This window comes from Ceratotherium simum, chromosome 6, assembly GCF_057802395.1.
Source record: "Ceratotherium simum simum isolate JZ-2026a chromosome 6, ASM5780239v1, whole genome shotgun sequence".
Taxonomy (NCBI): domain Eukaryota; kingdom Metazoa; phylum Chordata; class Mammalia; order Perissodactyla; family Rhinocerotidae; genus Ceratotherium; species Ceratotherium simum.
Window position 1 is genome coordinate 30,882,326 of NC_141905.1, and position 17,071 is coordinate 30,899,396.

The window sequence follows — 17,071 nt, forward strand, 5'->3', positions numbered from 1 at the left end:
AGACAGGAGGGCCAGGGTCTCGGCCCCCGCTGCCATCGCAGACGGAAGCAGCGGGCCCTGGAGACCCGCGAGGGAAGAGGCACTGGTCCTGAGGCCCGTGCGGTCACTCTGAGGGTGTGACGAAGACAGAGGAGAGGAAGTGGGTCAGAGGGAAGTCAGCGCGGTGCATCTGACCCGCCACAGGCTTCGCTGCCCGCAGAGCCCGGGCCACGGCCAAGGCCGGCCGCCCACAGGCCCACTTCACGGTGGGAAAAGCTGAGTTTTACACTGGGTATCTTTTGTTTAGAAGCCAGACAGGGCCAGAATGAGCTAAGGGAGGGGGACAGGCAACTCCCACCCACCACCCCACACAAGGACGGTGGCACTGAGGCCCCACGTCCTGCCACCAGGAAGTCCACGGGATCCCAAGAGGCCGTGCAGGACTCTGGGCTCTCCAGGGCTGAGAACATGACTCAATCCAGACTCCATGGATGGCTACTGCAGGGTCTGTGAGCTCTTTTTTTTTTTTTTAATGGGATTTAATTCACATACCATAAAATTCACCCTTTTAAAATATATAATTCAGCGGCATTTAGTACATTCACAATGTTGTGCAATCATCACCACTATCTAATTTCAAAATATCAAACCCAAAAAGTTAAACACAGAATTACCATATAACCCAGCAATTCCATCCCTAGGAATTCACCCAAGAGAATTGAAAACAGGTTTCCAGACAAATACTTATACACAAATGTCCACAGCAGCATTATTCACAACAGCCAAAAAGTGGAAACAACCCAAACGTCCATCAACTGACGAATGGATAAACAGTACGTGGTATCTCCATACAATGTGTTATTATTCATCTATAAAAAGGAATGAAGCCCGACACCTGCTACAAGGTGAAGGAACCTGGAAGACATTATGCCAAGTGAAAGCCAGACACAAAATTCACAAGTTGTATGATTCCATTTATATGAAATACCCAGAATAGAGAAACCCATAGAGACAGAATGTAGATTAGTGGTTACCAGGGCCTGGGGCGGGGGGGGGGGGCGGGAATCAGGAGGGACTGCTTAATAGATACGGGGTTCCCCTTCGGGGTGATGAAAATGTTTTGGATGCTCAGCATCACTAATCATCAAGGAAATGCAAATCAAAACCACAATGAGATATCACCTCCTGCCTGTCAGGATGGCTATTATCAAAAAAAACAAAAGACAAGTGCTGGCAAGGATGTAAAGAAATTGGAACCCTTGCATACTGTTGGCAGGGATGCAATACAGTGCAGCTGCTACGGAAAACAGTATGGAGGCTCCTCAAAAAATTTAAAATAGAATTACCATATGATCCAGCAATCCCACTTCTGGGTATTTACCCAAAAGAATTGAAACCAGGATCTCAAAGAGATATTAGCATACCCATGTTCACTGCAGCACTATTCACAATAGCCAAGAGGTGGAAGTAACCCAAAGGTCCACTGACAGATAAATGGATAAAGAAAATGTGGTATATACATACTACGGAATATTATTCAGTCTTAAAAAAAGGAAAATCTACAATATGCTACAATATGGATGAACTTTGAGGACATTATGCTAACTGAAATAAGCCAGTCACAGGAAGACAAATACTGCACGATTCCACTTACATGAGCAATCTAAACAAGTGAAATTCACAGACTCAGAATGGAATGGTGGCTGTCGGGGCTGGGGCAGTGGGAAATGGGGAGTTACTACATAAAGTTTCAGTTAAGCAAGACGTATAAACTCTAGAGATCTGCTGTGCAACGCTGTCCCTACAGTCAACAATAATGTACTGTATACTTAAAAATTTGTTAAGACGGTAAGTCTCATGTTAAGTGTTCTTACCACAGTCAAGTTTTTTAAATGTTTGGAATCAGATAGAGACGATAGTTGCACAACCTTGTGAATGTACTAAATGCCACTGAATTGCACACTTTAAAACAGTTAATTTTATGTTATATGAATTTCACCTCAATTAAAAAATAATAATAATGAGCGTATATCCTGGGTCATCTGAATGACCTTCGTAAGCCAGTGCTACCGTGCAATTTGGGGCTCAAGTCTGCTCCTGTGTTTACGATTCAGTTCCTTCTCGTGAAGGCCAAACGACATCATGGCACACAGTACAAACAAAGGTTGTGGTTCAAACAGGAGAAGGAGGGTGGGGTGGAGAGCTGAGCCACCCCACAGCCCATGGCAGCCTGGACGTGCCCAATTCAAAGGCCCGGCATCTTAGCAGTCAGGACCACATCCACGTTGAGAGCATCTGTGTGAACTGAGCAGAGCCATCTCTGTTGTGCCAAATGCCTGATTCCCACAGAAGTGAGTGTAAGAGGCACTATACGCAGATTTCAATAACGCCACTGTTCCGCCCTTATATTCAGTCAAACAAGCCACTTTCCAGGTCTCAAGCGATGCTCGATTAAAACAGACATTTGGGGATTACTAACTGGTAGTTTGGGCTCAAATGTGAGGAATCAGAATTGCCCCAAACCACCCAGCCAGCCCAATTACTGATGCCACTCTGTAGAGCAGGCTCACGCGACAGAGGCAGGGGGACAGAAGGGGCCCAGCTCTCTACTATCAACCAGTTTACATCCTTCCACTTACATTAACATTGTTCATTGGAAATGGGTTGTCTTTCTGGTGGTGTTAGTTTTTTTCTGGCTTTATTTCATGTTTGTTTTATAGTTACATAAAAACTACATAGGTCTAAGGCATTTATACCCACTTTATATTTGTACACATATAAGTTATATTCAAATAAAGAAATTTAAATCAAGTAAGGCATTTTTTTTTCCTTTAAAAGGGAGTCCACAAAAAAAAACACATACTGTATGATTCCATTTATATCAAATGTCCAGAACATGCAAATCTATGGAGACAGAAAGTAGATTGGCGGGCTGGGGGTGGGGAGTGACGAGTTACAGGTACAGGGTTATCTTCTTGGGTTGATGAAAATGCTGTAAAATTAGACTGTAGGGACAGATGTCCAACTCTGTAAATACACTAAAAGCTACTGAATTGTACACTTTAAATGGGTTAATTGTATGGCATGTGAATTATATCTCAATAAAGCTATTATTAAAAGGGGGGGTCGATATATTATCCAGGTTTGAGCAGCACTAAGCTGGAGAAATCAACGAACTCACCTATTCATAGCTTCCCTCCCAGGCCCCCTCCCCACCCCCTCCCCCTACACTGTCCCCAAGGGCTCAGAAGACAGAGGCTACAACGAAATCCTGAGTCATAAGACAAGCCCACAGTGGGGGCACAGTTTGCTGCCCTGGAACTCCACAAGACAGGATTCCTATCCCCTGGAACCCACTTCACACAACTGTATTAAGCCACTACTTTGAATTATTAAATTAAGAAAAACTTAAAAACGAGGGGGATGCGATTCACTTATGCATCGATGGCAGTGTCCAGGCAAGAAGGATGACAATACAGATTCAGAGCCTCAGTGACCCAGCTGGCTGGGGTCGGGATAGAGCCAGGAGCATGCAAACCTGAGCACAGGCACCCCCCTCCTCAGGAGGCCGCAGACATCCCCCCCTCCAGCCACACGAAGCCCGCCGTGTGGGACAGGGTTCTGATCCGTGAGACCCCAAGCATGCTGCCTAGAAGAGTCTGCTCAGCCAGCGGCAACTCTGCTGCAACAAGAAGGGAAGCCTCAGGGTCCATCTCCTGTCAAGCCAACAAGTCTCCCTCCCCTGGGGCCTATTCCTTCCGGCGACACTTCACAGACACAGGAAGAGGAAGCCCCTGCTGCCGCTGCTGCTTCCGGGAGGTGGTGGTGAAGTAAGAAGGAGCGCACGTCCACCCAGACGCCCACCCCCAGGACAGACTGCTCCCTTTGCTCCCTCCTGCCGGAACCTGCTCTCAACTGGCCGCCTCCAGGAAGCCTTCACTCCCTCTCTCCAAAGCCTCACTGAGCCCCAGCTCAGGGCATGGGGAGACGGACACCTGCTCGCACGGCCCAGGGCCCCATCTCTCAGCCCTCAGCTCAGGGGCACAGTTCCAGGGCATGCGGGCAGAACACCAACGGTAGTGCTGGGGACACTCGCCAGGACCGAGGGCTAAGTGGAAAAGAAGGGCCCAGAGCCATGGACAAATGTGATCCCATTTATATCCCCAAATCAAAAACTCCAAATTCACATAGAGGTACAGGAAAAAGACCGAGGGGTAGTCAGCAAAGTGCCGACAGCTTTCCCTCTGGTGAAGAGAGGAAGTCAGAAGGGTAAGGGGGAGGTTTTACATTTTACTCTCTCTCTATGAAGCTACTACAGTCGTGCGTGGCTTAACGATGGGGATACATTCTGAGAAATGCGTCGTTAGGCGACTTCATCATTGTGCGATCATAGAGTGTACTTAGACAAACCTAGATGGTACAGCCTACTACACAGCTAGGCTGTGTGGTACTGATCTCACGGGACCACTGTCGTATATGCGGTCCATGGTTGACCAAAATATCACTACGCAGTGCATGAAGGTACTTGAATCTTTTCATGAAGATAATTATTTTTTAATTGAAAATATTTTCAAAAGCAAGATAGGCATGTCAACTGAGAACTCGATAAGCAAGCTGTGGTCCCTCCACACACTGGAATACTACTCAGCAGTGAAAAAGGAACGCACTCCTGAAACATGCCACAAGGTGGACGAGCTCAAGAACATCACGCTGCGTAAAGAAGCCAGACACAAAAGACTACTTATTCCATGAGCCCATTTACGTGAAAACCTGGAAAAAAGAAAAGCAGAGTGACAGAAAGGAGATAAGTGGGCCTGGGACCGGGGTGGGAGTGGCAACTGATGGCATCAGAGCACGAGGAACCTTCTGGGTGATAGAAGTGTGCTCAGACTCGACTGGGGGGCGGCTGCACGTCTGTGACACTTACCAACACTCACCAGGCTGCCTCCTTAGAATGGGTGAATTTTAGGGTATGTACACCTCAATGAAACTTTTCTTTAAAGTAAGGTAGAAGAGGGAATGGGGAGTAACTGCTTAATGGGTGCAGGTTTTCCCTTGGGGTGATGAAAATGTTAGGGAACTTGATGGAGGCAGTGGTTGCACAACACTGTGAATGTACTCAATGCCACTGAATTGTGCACTTTAAAATGGTTAATTTTATTTAAAAAAAATAAATAACAAAATAAAATAAAATGGTTAATTATAAGTGAATTTCACTTTGATTTAAAAAAAACTTTTTTTTAAGGTAGACAGGGAAAAAAATATTATACCCATTTTGCAGATGAGAGAACTGAGCTCAGAGGAAGCAGACAACTGCTAATCTGGGGTTTATCCACCTCTGCCTCAGAGCCTGGTATAGGAGAGACCTCCCCCAAGGGCTCTGCAACTCTGGGGCCCCATCTCCAGGCTGGGCCCTTCTCTCTGGGGCATTTGGAAACCAGAGCTGCCCACCAGGCCTGGAGGGAGCCAGCCAAGCAGTGCCTGTAGGAGACCTCCACAGTCCGTGAGCTCCGTCACCAGACGGGGCTGCCGAGGTGGGCAGGAGTGAGCACCCATCAGGAAGGTGGTCACACTAGGGCTGAAGCACCAGCAGGCAAGCATGTAGATCCAGGCTGGAGAAGGCCTTCTAGGCCCTGCCCACCAGGGCCCTGGGCTCTGATGGAGGCTGCCCCTGGGGAGGTGAAGGTCAGCACCAACCTCAGGGACCCCAGGAGGAAGGACTCAGTAACCACAGGGCAGCAATCAAATGGGACTTTTCCACCAGCCACTCTGTGAGCAGCAGGAAAAAGAGTTAACTCCCTCGTGGGGTCTACAGTTCCAGGAAAAGAAAAAGGAAAGGGGATTCTAAACAGAATCTTCAAAACGCTCAAGTGTCCCTGTCCTCCACTCTGGGGAGGGCTGGACAAAGGCCACACAGCCTGCAGACAGGCAGGGCCCGGGGCTTGGCAGGCTGCAGAGGCTGGCAAGGTCCAAGGTCATCTGAGGGCACCCACCGCCTTCCCCTCCCACCTCTCACCCACCTCTCTCAACCCAGCCTCTTGGCAGTGGGGTTGTTTCTCATGGGCAAGGGTGGGAAGCCCGGCCGTGGACCCACAGCCCTCCCAGCACCACACCCTCCCGCCTCCTGGAATTTCCGAAAGTCCTAGCGCCCTGGGAGCCCGCAGGATCAGCAGCAACACACCCTGTTCCCAGATGCTCCCTGCTGCCTGCCATGGGCATGGAGGTAACCCCAGATGCCCCACGTCCCTCTCATCAGAGTACCCAGCCCCGGCCCAAGTAGGGGCACCCCTCAGAGCTAAAGCCAGGCCACATGTCAGTTACAGGAACTATATAAAACATCTTCCAAGGTCTAGGAATGCTAGTGTTAGAAAGAAAGGTTACAAAGGCTTCCGTTCGTTCCCCAGGGGGGGACCTATTAACCCATGGGCATCTTAGCTAAGAGCAAAAACAGGCATGTTGATACTGGGGTGGGAGCAGTCTGGAGCCCCAGCTCAAAAATAAGCCCAGGGAGGGCTGGCAGGCATTTATAAGAGGGTGGGGGGCAGGGGTCTCTGGAGAATGGGGGGACAGCAAATGTGATTCCTAAAAGGAAAGAGAAGGCCCAGAATTCTGATGGGACTCCAGCTTCCGGGTCCTAACAGGGGAACCTGGGCTGCCCCAGAGCCCAGGGTGGGAGGGACAGAAGGTCCCAGTACACAAGTTCTTTCCTGACAGGCCAGGAGTGCTGAGGGTGGGTCCTCTCCCCAGATCCGTGGGTCTGCCCACATTCCCTGAACACACCAAGCTGTCACACCTCTGCATGGACTGCTCTTTCTGCTTGGGAAGCCTTCCCTCATGCTTGCAAACTCTTAGCCATCCTTCAAAGCCCATCTGAAGCATCACCCCATCCCCAGGCAAGCCCTTCCCTCTCTCCAGCTCCAACCATAGCTACACAGACCCGGGAAGGTCCCCACGGGGTATGGTGTAACATACACACACGAGCCTCTCTCACCCGGCAGGGGCTGGGTCTCACTCACCTTCAGTCCCTTGCATCTCATACTGACCCGGGGGCCAGGAAGGGCCAGGGACCTGAATAAGAAGCATCCTGGTGCCTTCCCACCAGGAGGCACTGTGCACACACCCTGGCCTCCGGGTGTGTGCACCCTGGCCTCACAGGTCTCTCCCTCTGCTGAGAGAATAGTAATCATGGTAAATAGCAGCACCTAATGTTTACAGAGCACTTACTATGAGCCACACACTTCCCCCCAGGTTCTCCGTGCACCACCTCCTTCCATCCTGGTGGCAATCTTATAAGGGAGTTACTGTCATTAACCCTGTTACACAAGACAATCAGGCACAGAGAGGTTAAGTGAGTTGCCTGGGGACACACAGCTAGTGAAGGAAGGAGCCAAAATTCAGACTCTAGTGGTCTAGTTCTGGAGCCAGTTTTCTTAATCACCAGAGGTCCATTAGGGGGTAGGAAGATGGTCAAGGGGGCAGTTGTCAGGACAAGATCTGAGTGGAAGAGGAACGCAGAGATTGTAAAGGCCAGTGCTTCCTGGGACTTCTCTTTCCCCAGGTACCACCCAAAGACCTAGGAAGAGCAGGAGGGCCTCCTCCCAGACCCAGCCTACTGCTCCCAGGCCCATCCCCGTGCCGAGTGCCAGTTACAGGAAACATAAAAGGCCCATCTGCAAGCACCTTGGCTGGGACCAGGGAGGCACACAGCTGCCCAGTGGGAGGCAGAGCCATGATTTGGGGCTATTCTTAGCAAACCACTGGCTCCCCTCCCAGAGGCCCAGCAGGCGGCAGGACCAAGCTTCCATATGCCCTGCCTGCCATTTCCTGACCCTGCATGAGGAGGTCCCACAGGGCTAAGGAGTGGCCGGTGGGCAGGGGGTGAGGACAAAGCCCCCCAGCTTTCAGAATGAGAAGTGGCTGCCTGCCTAGCCTGCCCAGGGCCAGGCCCCTGGCTGCTGAATCAGCTCTGGAGAGTCCTGGCCACTGGGGAAAGCTCCTAATCAAAGCTCACTGACTGAGTGCCACATGCTTTCCACTGACTATCTCCCATTTAACCCCCACAACACCCCAAGGGCTAGGGGTTACTGGCCCTATTTTTAAGATGAGGAGTTTAATCTTAAAGCTGAGTTAGTTAAAATATTAAGTAACTTGCCCAGGGTCACACAGTGAGTGAGTGTCAAACTGTATCTGAGTCTGGGCTGACTCCCAATCTCCAAGTTGGGCAGAAGAGAGGTGACTGTAACCAGAAGGTGGGGGACCCCCTCCCCTGTGCAAGCCCAGGTTTGCAGGAGGGGCAGTCCACACAGAGGACAATGGTCTCATCAAAGACCCAACTGCATATCCACTCTTTCTCTCCCCTAGGGACTGCTGCTTCCCTGCCAGAGACCCTCAGGCCTGGGCTCTGGAAGAGAGTCCCCAGCCAGGTTCCTCCCCCGCCCTGGCCATGAGGTCTCACTGCAGGAAGCTCTGGAGACCCAGACAAGAAGAGACTGGAAGGTTCAAGGAGCCCCTGCTGGGGCCTAAGGCATGCACGCAGCCCTGTAACTTAGGGAATGGGGAGGTCAAATGACTCTCAGAGTAAAACAAAGGATACTGAGCCCTTTGGGGTCTTCAAACCCCAAAGTGGGGTCTAGAAATGAAGCCACACCACAGAGTGCCTGCACCACCACCACCCCAAACGGAACAAATTCGGGGCACTGCTGCCACACGGGGTCACGGGGACGCCCAGGAGCACGTGCCTTGGACTGCATCTCGGTTCCACCTCTGTCCGTGTCCTGCCTCTGCTGCTGGGTGACTCGGCAGGTACACGTGTCTGTGTCCCTGGGGAGCCCACAGCCAACTCCATGTCTGCCCAGGCGCCGAAGCTTCTTCTGTGTGGTTCCATGTCTTGTGTCCATGAATGCCAGCTCACATCCCTGTCTGTGCTCCCGTGGGTCTGCCCATATGTCTGCCCCCTGACAAGTCTGCCTGCCGTGTGGATAGGTTCAAATCCCCATGACGGTATAGGTCTGTCTATATAGTGGCTGTGGCCCGTGTGTGGTCCATGTTGATGAGTTCACATTGTCTGCCCCCTGCACATGTCTACGCCCCTGGATTGCTTGTCCTCCTGTGTCTGTCTTCACGCACGTCTGTATCCAGTTCCTCTCTGCCTCTGCCCCACGCAGCCGTAAACTTAAGCACGCACATCTCGGCCCCCACCAGCATCCCCCACCCGCGCCCGGGTGACCCTGTGTGGACCACCTGTTTGGAGGCAGGGGGGTGTATCCACCCAAGTGCTCACAGGGCTGGCCAAGGGCTGTGGGGTGAGCTGAGCAACTCCCACTCCCAGAGCAGCGCCCAAGGCCATAGGCACAAGCACAGTACCACCCCCACAGTGTTCTAGAGAAACAGAAACCTGCCAGAGATGATGGGGGAGGGGGCAGAGCCCCAGACACAGCAGAACCTCAGAGGTGAAGTACCACTCACCCACCTCAAGCCAGCCCCGCCCAGCTGCCCACCTCCAACAACCCAACTCAACACCCTGTGGCCAGCGGCCACCTGTTTGCACTCACAGGAAACAGTGTCTGGCTCAGGGCCTCCAGCCTCCCAGCCTCATCCCCAGCTGCCTGCCTTCAGAAAGGAAGTGGGGACTTCCTTCCCGCTGGCCTCTGGACCTCCTATAAGGCTGAATCTAGACCCCAAACCTTAGGAGCTCCAGGGCAGCTGGGAGAGTCCTGTGCTCAGCCTGATCCCAGAAACCAAATGGGTTTCTTCAGAAAACTACCGGCAGGAAAAGACCAGCTGGGAGTGGGGCTGGGGGCACATACATGCAGGACAATCTCCTGATTGCTGCTCCTTGTCCAGGGAGGTGGTGATGGGTTCTCATTACCAGCAGGGTAATAAGGAACGATGGGTATGGAGCTGGAACATTTTAACATATTTGCATAGTTGCGTGAGAGCTGGATCCCAGATCCCCCAGCCTCTGTCACTCACTTAGCAATTATTGTTGTAGCCTCTTGGCATTTCCACTATTATTACTAATCCAGACTGGTATGGAAACCCCATATCAGTGACCTTTCGCTGTGTTTATGTCTTGTCTTCCCCTATGGGGCTGAGCCACCTAAGGGCAGAGCTCTCCAACTCCTCCCACCCTCCCCCGACAAAGCCCAGCATTTAAGGGGTGCTCGGTCACTGGATGCAGGTTGACTCTCCACAGAAGCTGAGGAGTTGGTGCCTGGACCTCTGGTTGGGAGAATAGAGAAGCCCAGGAGCTTCCTAAAGCCAGGAAGCTTTTCTTCCATCTCTGACTCCCCAAGAGATAAGAACATGTTCCAATCCTCCTGGCCACCTTTGAGTCTGGGCCAGCAGGTCTCCCACACACCACACTCTGCTTTCTGACAGTTCACTGCCCCTTCAGGAAAAACCTCTGAAGATAAAAAGGGGGCTCTCCTGAGAGACCCAGGTCCACAGACGGATGGCCAGATGGGGCCCAGAATCAAAGCTTGCACCCACTGGGACCTCTGGACTCTTCCCGGTTCCATGGGCGTCAAGCTCCCTAAAGATAAGCCCGGGGACCCCACGCGTGGATCATAAGATGTCTTCCCTCCCCCTAACTTTGCAGGAAGCCTGACTCCTGGGCCATGCCCCCAGGCCTAGCCATGAAGGGTGGAGGTGTCGCCGGCCCACGTCCGCCACAGTCCGAGGGAAACCTCGGGGGAGGGGGCAGCCCAGAGCCCGACATACAGTACGACTGCATAACTGCTCGCTGCTCAATATGTGAGCTCCCGCTTCTCTCCCAGGCACCAACCCCGTGCGGGTTTGGGTGGAGACCCAGGACCCCTCCTCTCCGGGGAACCCAGGGAGGCGTGAGCTCCGGGGGAGGTGGAGTGGGTGGTCGGAGCAGCCTCGGGCTGGGAGTGCCCAGAGGACTCCGGATCTGCCCTCCCCTCGCCAGCCCCAGGTCCCGACGCGTCGGTACCTGCCAGCCCGCGGCTCCGGGGGGCATCCGCGCTCCTGCGGCCGGCGCGCTGCGCCCGAACTGCGGGCGCCGAGTCAGGCAGCGGCGGGGCGCGCCCGGCGCGGGCTCCGGCTCGCTCCTCCCAACTTCCCCAGCCCATCCGTGGGCAGAGGCGGCTCCGGAGGCGGGCAGGCCGGGCGCGACGAGGCGAGGCCACGAGAGAAGGAGTCCGCGCTCGCCTGCGATGGGAACCGCGCGCCCAAGCCCAAACGCGCCGCGCGGCTCCCGGCGCCCCGCGTCCCCCTCGCCGAGGGGCGGACCCGGCCGAGCCGCCAATCACCGCGGCCGCCACCGCCCCGCCAGCCCGAGCCCCGGCCCCAGCCGCCGAGGGGGCGGGGGGCTCGGATTTAAAGACACACTCACCCAAGCCGCGGCCCGACTGGCATCCCAGAGCTGCGGCTCCGGGGCACGGGGGGACGGCTGGCCCCACCCTCCCCGGCCCCGCTGCCTCCCTCCGCCGGCCCACCCTCCGCCGGGAGGAAAAGTTTGGGGCGGGGGAGACTGTCTGGAAAGCCAGTTCCTCTTCCCTTGTCATTAGCTCAGCTCGTTCTGGAAGATGCCCAAACCCTACATCTAGCCTCTGGCTGGAGAAAGAAGCAAATGCTCTAGGCGCCACACCCCCTCCCAGACTCCAGCTCGCCGGGAGATCGGCGGACCTGGGCTTCCTCGCCCCTCTCTGCTTTTCAAAGCCAGGCCGAGCCAAGCAACCGGACACCGGGAAAAAGCCTCACTGTGCTATGCAACCTGAGCCAGGCGATGGTCCTCTCTGGGCCTCAGCCACCCCAGGTGTCAACGGGCGAGCCTTTAAAGAGTAGGCTGTCAGCTCAATAGTGGGCTTCTCCCAAGCTCTGGACGCCCAGGGAAACGCGCCCCTCAGCCCCCAGAGGCGAAAAGGAAAGAGCGTGGCAGAAACTTCGGGAGGGGAGAGGTCCCTCTGCCCCCATCCCATGGCTCCCGGCGGTGACACGCACCATCCCCGCGCGCCAGAGGGGCCTCCCCGGGCCTCCGGCGCAGCGCGGGGCTGGCACTTGGCGGCAGTCCAGCCAGGCCCCGGCGGACGCCCCTGCAGCCCACATCTGTCCTCGGCTCGCACGCCCCCACGGGCACCCACGTGCGTTCACTCTCTCACCACTGCTTCCTCTCCCGGGACGGGCCTTATTGTGGTCGGTGAGTCACTTCCCCCCCCTCCCCTCCACACTCAGAAATCCTTTTTCCTCACCTGTCACTGCTTGCCTCGCCCCTAGTCAGAGCTGGAGCGGGAGTCTGTGGAGCCCGGTACCCCCAGGATGAAGACAGAGCAGGCCTCACCTCTGTCCAAGGTGGCACCAGAGGGCGCTGGGCTGGGAGAGGGGCATGCAGGCTCTGAAAGCCCCCACCCCACAGTGTGAGCACTAAGAATAAATAAAGACAAGAGGAATGACTGTCATCCGTGCTGCTCTTACCCAGCCCCCAGCACCTAGGTCTCTGTGCTTTACCTGGATGATTTCATGGGGTAAACACTTATATTATCCCTATTCTAGTGGATGAGGAAACTGAGGCCAAAGGAAGAGGACGCCCTGAGCTCCAGGCCTCCTCCTGCCCCACCAGGAGTATATGAGGAGGAGGAGAGCAGAGAAAGTCCAGGAGTGGCCCTGGGAAGCAGACCTGACCTTCAGCATCCAGCAGAGCTAAGCTCAAATTGGCTCACAGTTTACTGGCTGTGTGGTCTGGGACAAGTGACATAACTCTCTGATCCCCAAGTTCCTCATCCGTAAGACGGCCTGTCCGCCTTCAAAGAAGTGTTGAGGAGCCAGGGAGCTGGGGCAGGGGATGCCCGGGTGGAGTGTGCGGCACATCCTTGGGCGCCATTCTGTTCCTTCCTCTGCTTGCCACGACCCCATAACCCACCCTACCCTGTCAGATTCCACACCTGATGCCCCCCAATCCTGAGGATGCTGCGGTCCAGGATAATGCCCCCTTTCAGCCAGGACTAAGGCAGGCTTGTGCGCTAGCATGTACATACACATATACACACACAAACACAAACATGCATGCACATTCACACATATACACACACGCTATTCCCCCTCCCTCACTGTCTAGCAGATGCTGCGGTCATTCCTATTCACTGTGCCCACAGTAGGTGTTCTTGTGGAATCTAGCAGAAAAGCCCAGAGCAGAGATGTCCTCAGGAGAGCCAGTAGTCACAGCCCTCCTGGCTCCAACAGACAGCCTCAGGGCTCTGCTGGTCAGCCCCAGAAGTAGAATGCTGGGGGCTTGGAGGTGTCTAAGGGACAGGCCACAGACTGCATCCAGACCACAGTGCCCAGACTCACCAGCCCACCCCAGCCCCCGAGGTTCTACCAAGTTCCTGCTTGGAGCAGCAAGTCCTGCATCCCTGGCTGGCTGCCGGCCATGGGGCTGGGGGGTCCCCTCAACCACACAAAGCCTTCTGGATCAGATTTGTCCCACCTTTGCCTGGGAGAGGGAAGGGGCTGGATATTGAGGAAGACAAGAAGGAAGGGACACGGAGCAGCCCAAGGTATAGCCAAGAGAAGGCACTGTGCCCTCTCTCCCCAGACCTGGCAGGAGGGAAGAATCAGTCAGGCCAACTCTCTCAGCCCAGACTGCTGCAGGAGCTCCCTGAGAGATCTGGAAGCTCCGAGCAGAAGCCCAAAGAGAGAGACCATCAGGTCCCAGAACAGGACCTCCCCCACTCAGCCAGCATGCCCACCAGCACTACTCCCACCCCACATCCCACACGCACAAGCGCCCAAGATTCCACCTTATCATCTAAAGAATGCCAGGGCCTCGTGGGTGGTCCTGTACAAACGTATGCTCATGTGTGCGTACATATGTGCTTGGTCATTTATGTGTGAGCTCACGTTTGCAGAGGTGTGAATAAGGGTGTACATGTTTGTGCAAGTGTCCAACGGGTGTAAGTGTGGATATACAAGTGAGCACGTATGTAGATGTGAGTATGTGTAGCACACACACAAACCAATCCACCATAGTTCAAAACCAGGCCAGCGGCTGCTGCAAAGAATAGCGAATAACCCCATTCTCACGGTTCCTGGAGACTCTCCTGTGGCCATCCACAGCTCCCTCCACCCGAGCAAGCAAGCTGCTGGTGCTCTTGCGAGAGAACCCTCAAGTTCAGTCCCTGTGCAGAAAACATAAGCTGAGGAAACCTCCAATTCCCTCCTGGGAACACTCAAGCCAAGAATTATTTCCTGACAGGCACAAATGACTCGCCGAAAGGCAGAGGAGCTGGGTTCAAACCAGCAAAGATGAGACTCAACAAAAGACGAGAAACAGGCCCTACCGCTCTTCTCTGCTCCTCGCTCCCCTCTGAGCCCGCCACGGCCTGGGGGCCAGTGGGCCCGAGGAATGGACAACGTCAGGGCTGGCAGCCGGCCAGGCCTTGCTCCTGCGGCCATGTTATTGCCAAGAACCAGGATCCCCATGGGCCCTCCAGGGCAGGTGTCCTGGAGCCTGCAGCTCCCCCTGAGCCAGGCTGTCTCTGAGCCTCAAGTATCACATGGCTGCTGCTGGAGTCCCAACACAGACCCGTCCCCATCTGCCCTGGCTGCCTCAGGGTCCTGCTGTCGCTGTCCGCCCTTCCAGGCCCACTGCCCCATCTCCAGGATCCAGCATGCCTCGTTTATTCAGGCCCCTTCTGTGTGCAGTCCAGGGCTTAAAGACACGGGCTTCAAGTAGGGTGGACCTGCCCTGGCTCTAGCCTCAGCATCTTTACCGCCATGTGACCCCCATCTAAGAGTAACACACTTCTCTGACTCTCATTTCTCTCATTTGTAAAATGATGCGAAGAGCAGCTCCTGCCCCCCAGGAATGTCTGGAGGATTAAAGGGACGCCTGGCACTCAGCCAGAGCTCACTGACAGCAGCTACTGTTGTTGTTACTTTTATTGCCCCTGAGGTCTCACTCTGACCCAGCTCTGCACCTGCCAGGACAGAGGGGTTCTCCAAGGCTAAGTTCAGGTTCCACCTCCTCCAGGCACTCTTCCCTGCTTGCAGGATCTCTGCCTACTCTGGACTCCTTCCCCCTCACCTCTGTGCAGAGCCCTGGGACCTGAGCACCCTTGCCCAGCACAGAATACATGTTCAATAATTGGCATCATAATTATCAGCAGGATTATTAACTTCATTGGTTGTACCTTCCTTTGGGTCTAGGTCCAAAGACGACATCTCCCACCTCCCAAATTCACACACTAGGTTCAAACTTTTTTGACAGTGACTGAAAGTAAGAAATACATTTTGTTCTGGGGCTACCAGCTACACAGAGACATGAATATGTGTGTGTTTCACAAGAAATGCTTAGCCTTACTGTCTGTGATGCGTTCTAATACTTTCTAATCTATCCCATCCTGTGTCTTTTTTTTTTTTTTTTTTGCAGTTTGCAATGCACAAAACTGATTTTACCTGTGACCTGCAATTTGAAAATGCTGTGCAGAATGATGAGGTCCTCGAGGGCAGGGGGACCTCCCCTTCTTCCCCCAGCACCACTCAGTGCCTGACTGAAGAGTGCCCAGAACTCTGGGAGGAGGGTGCTTCTGTCTCCAGAACATTGCTCAAATACTACAGGGAGAGGGCTCTATCAGAAGAAGTGAGAAAAGAGAGAAAGAATTCTGGCTCAACAAATATCAGTCAGTCAGTCAGTCAGTCGACAAACAATTATAGAGTCCCCTTCTGCATTCCAAGCCCTGTTCTAGCCCCTGAGCAGTGAATGAGGCAGACAAGGTCCTGCCTTCATGCGGCTGACACTTCAGTGGAGTGGGGGTGGGGGACACAATAAACACGTAAACAGAAGCAAGATCATTTCTGAGTGATTCATGCTATGAAGATAAGAACGCCACAGAATGGCAAAGGAAAGTGTGCTGGTGGGGCTACTTGAGAAATGAGGGAGGTCTCTGAGCCTCAGGTAACTCGTCTATGAAAGGCAACGATGACACTCACCTGAGCAGGTGGCTGTGGGGCTTAAATGGGGTGATGAAGTCAAATCACACAGTACCATCTTGGTGCAGAGTGGGCTATATGGTCATCCTTATTAGATGGATAACTAGGACCGAAGGCGGGCCGTAAGTTCCACAAAGCATAAGGTTGCCCTTGGGTTCAGAGGAGGGTAAGGGGACAATGCTGACTACAGCACAAGCCCAGCACCCACGCATGTATTGACTTGTCCCTCCCCGTTCTGCCCCAGCTCCCTAATCCCACCCCACAGTTCAGCCCAGCCCAGTGTGAGCTGTCCTCTCTCTAATAGCTAGGGCACTGAAGAGTTAACCTCCTTCTAGCAGGGGGTCCCAGACCACACAGGGACAGATATCCCATGCCCCCACACCCAGTAGCCTTTACCACCCCGCCCTGTACCTCAGTGGACACCCAGCTGGTCAAACCATGTCTGCTCAGGAGCACGAGTGTGGAATCCTAGGAAGACGGCAAGACTGTAGAGAGGTCCGGGTCTGTCCAACCAGAGCTGAGAAGACTCAGGGGCAGGACACCGTCTTCTGGTCCCTGCAGGGCTGTCGGGGAGAGAGGGAGGACCCCTGTCTCAAGAACAGCTGCTCAGCCGTCCAAGCTTCGTGTGACAACTTTCTTTAAGTACCTACCATGTGCCTGACCCTGGGCTCAAGGCACAGAGATGAGCAAGACCTCGCCCTGCCCTAGGTGTTCACAGACAACTAAACTGATCATTTCAGAGCGATGTGTTTCCTGCAGGGAGGAGGTAGGACCAGGGTGCTGGGGGAGCGTGGATGGGGGCACTCAGCATGACCTTCCAGATCAGCTCAGGGTGAAAGTGGATGTCTTGTGAGGGCCCTGCCCACTCTAGCAACATACAGTGATTTCTAGCTTTGGCATCAGACAGACTCTTGAGTTTTAATTCAATTTCTGCCATTTATTAGCTGTGTGACCTCAGGCAAGTCTCTGAGCCTCTCTGAGGCTCTGTTTCCACATCTATAAAATGAGTTTATTCATACCTACCTCGACAGGGTTTTGAAATTAAATGAACTAATAAATGTAAAGCCCTTAACAAATAGCTGTTCGAGAGGAAGCTCAATACGTAATAGTAGTTGTGGCTACTATGATCAGGAGAAGATTG

General features: G+C 53.9%; 1 protein-coding gene across 4 annotated transcripts in view; it reads right to left on the reverse strand.

The window, feature by feature from the left end:
* PALD1 (phosphatase domain containing paladin 1) overlaps positions 1–17,071 on the reverse strand; it is a 93,474-nt gene that overhangs the window by 64,581 nt on the left and 11,822 nt on the right. For 2 of the 4 annotated variants that reach the window (XM_004427022.3, XM_087432070.1), the window contains exon 1: positions 10,937–11,190. The exons of the other annotated variants lie outside the window; for them this stretch is intronic. The gene's annotated coding sequence lies outside the window, so the exon portion shown is untranslated. Of the gene's footprint in view, positions 1–10,936; positions 11,191–17,071 lie in introns of those variants that run through there. 4 annotated transcript variants of the gene reach the window in all.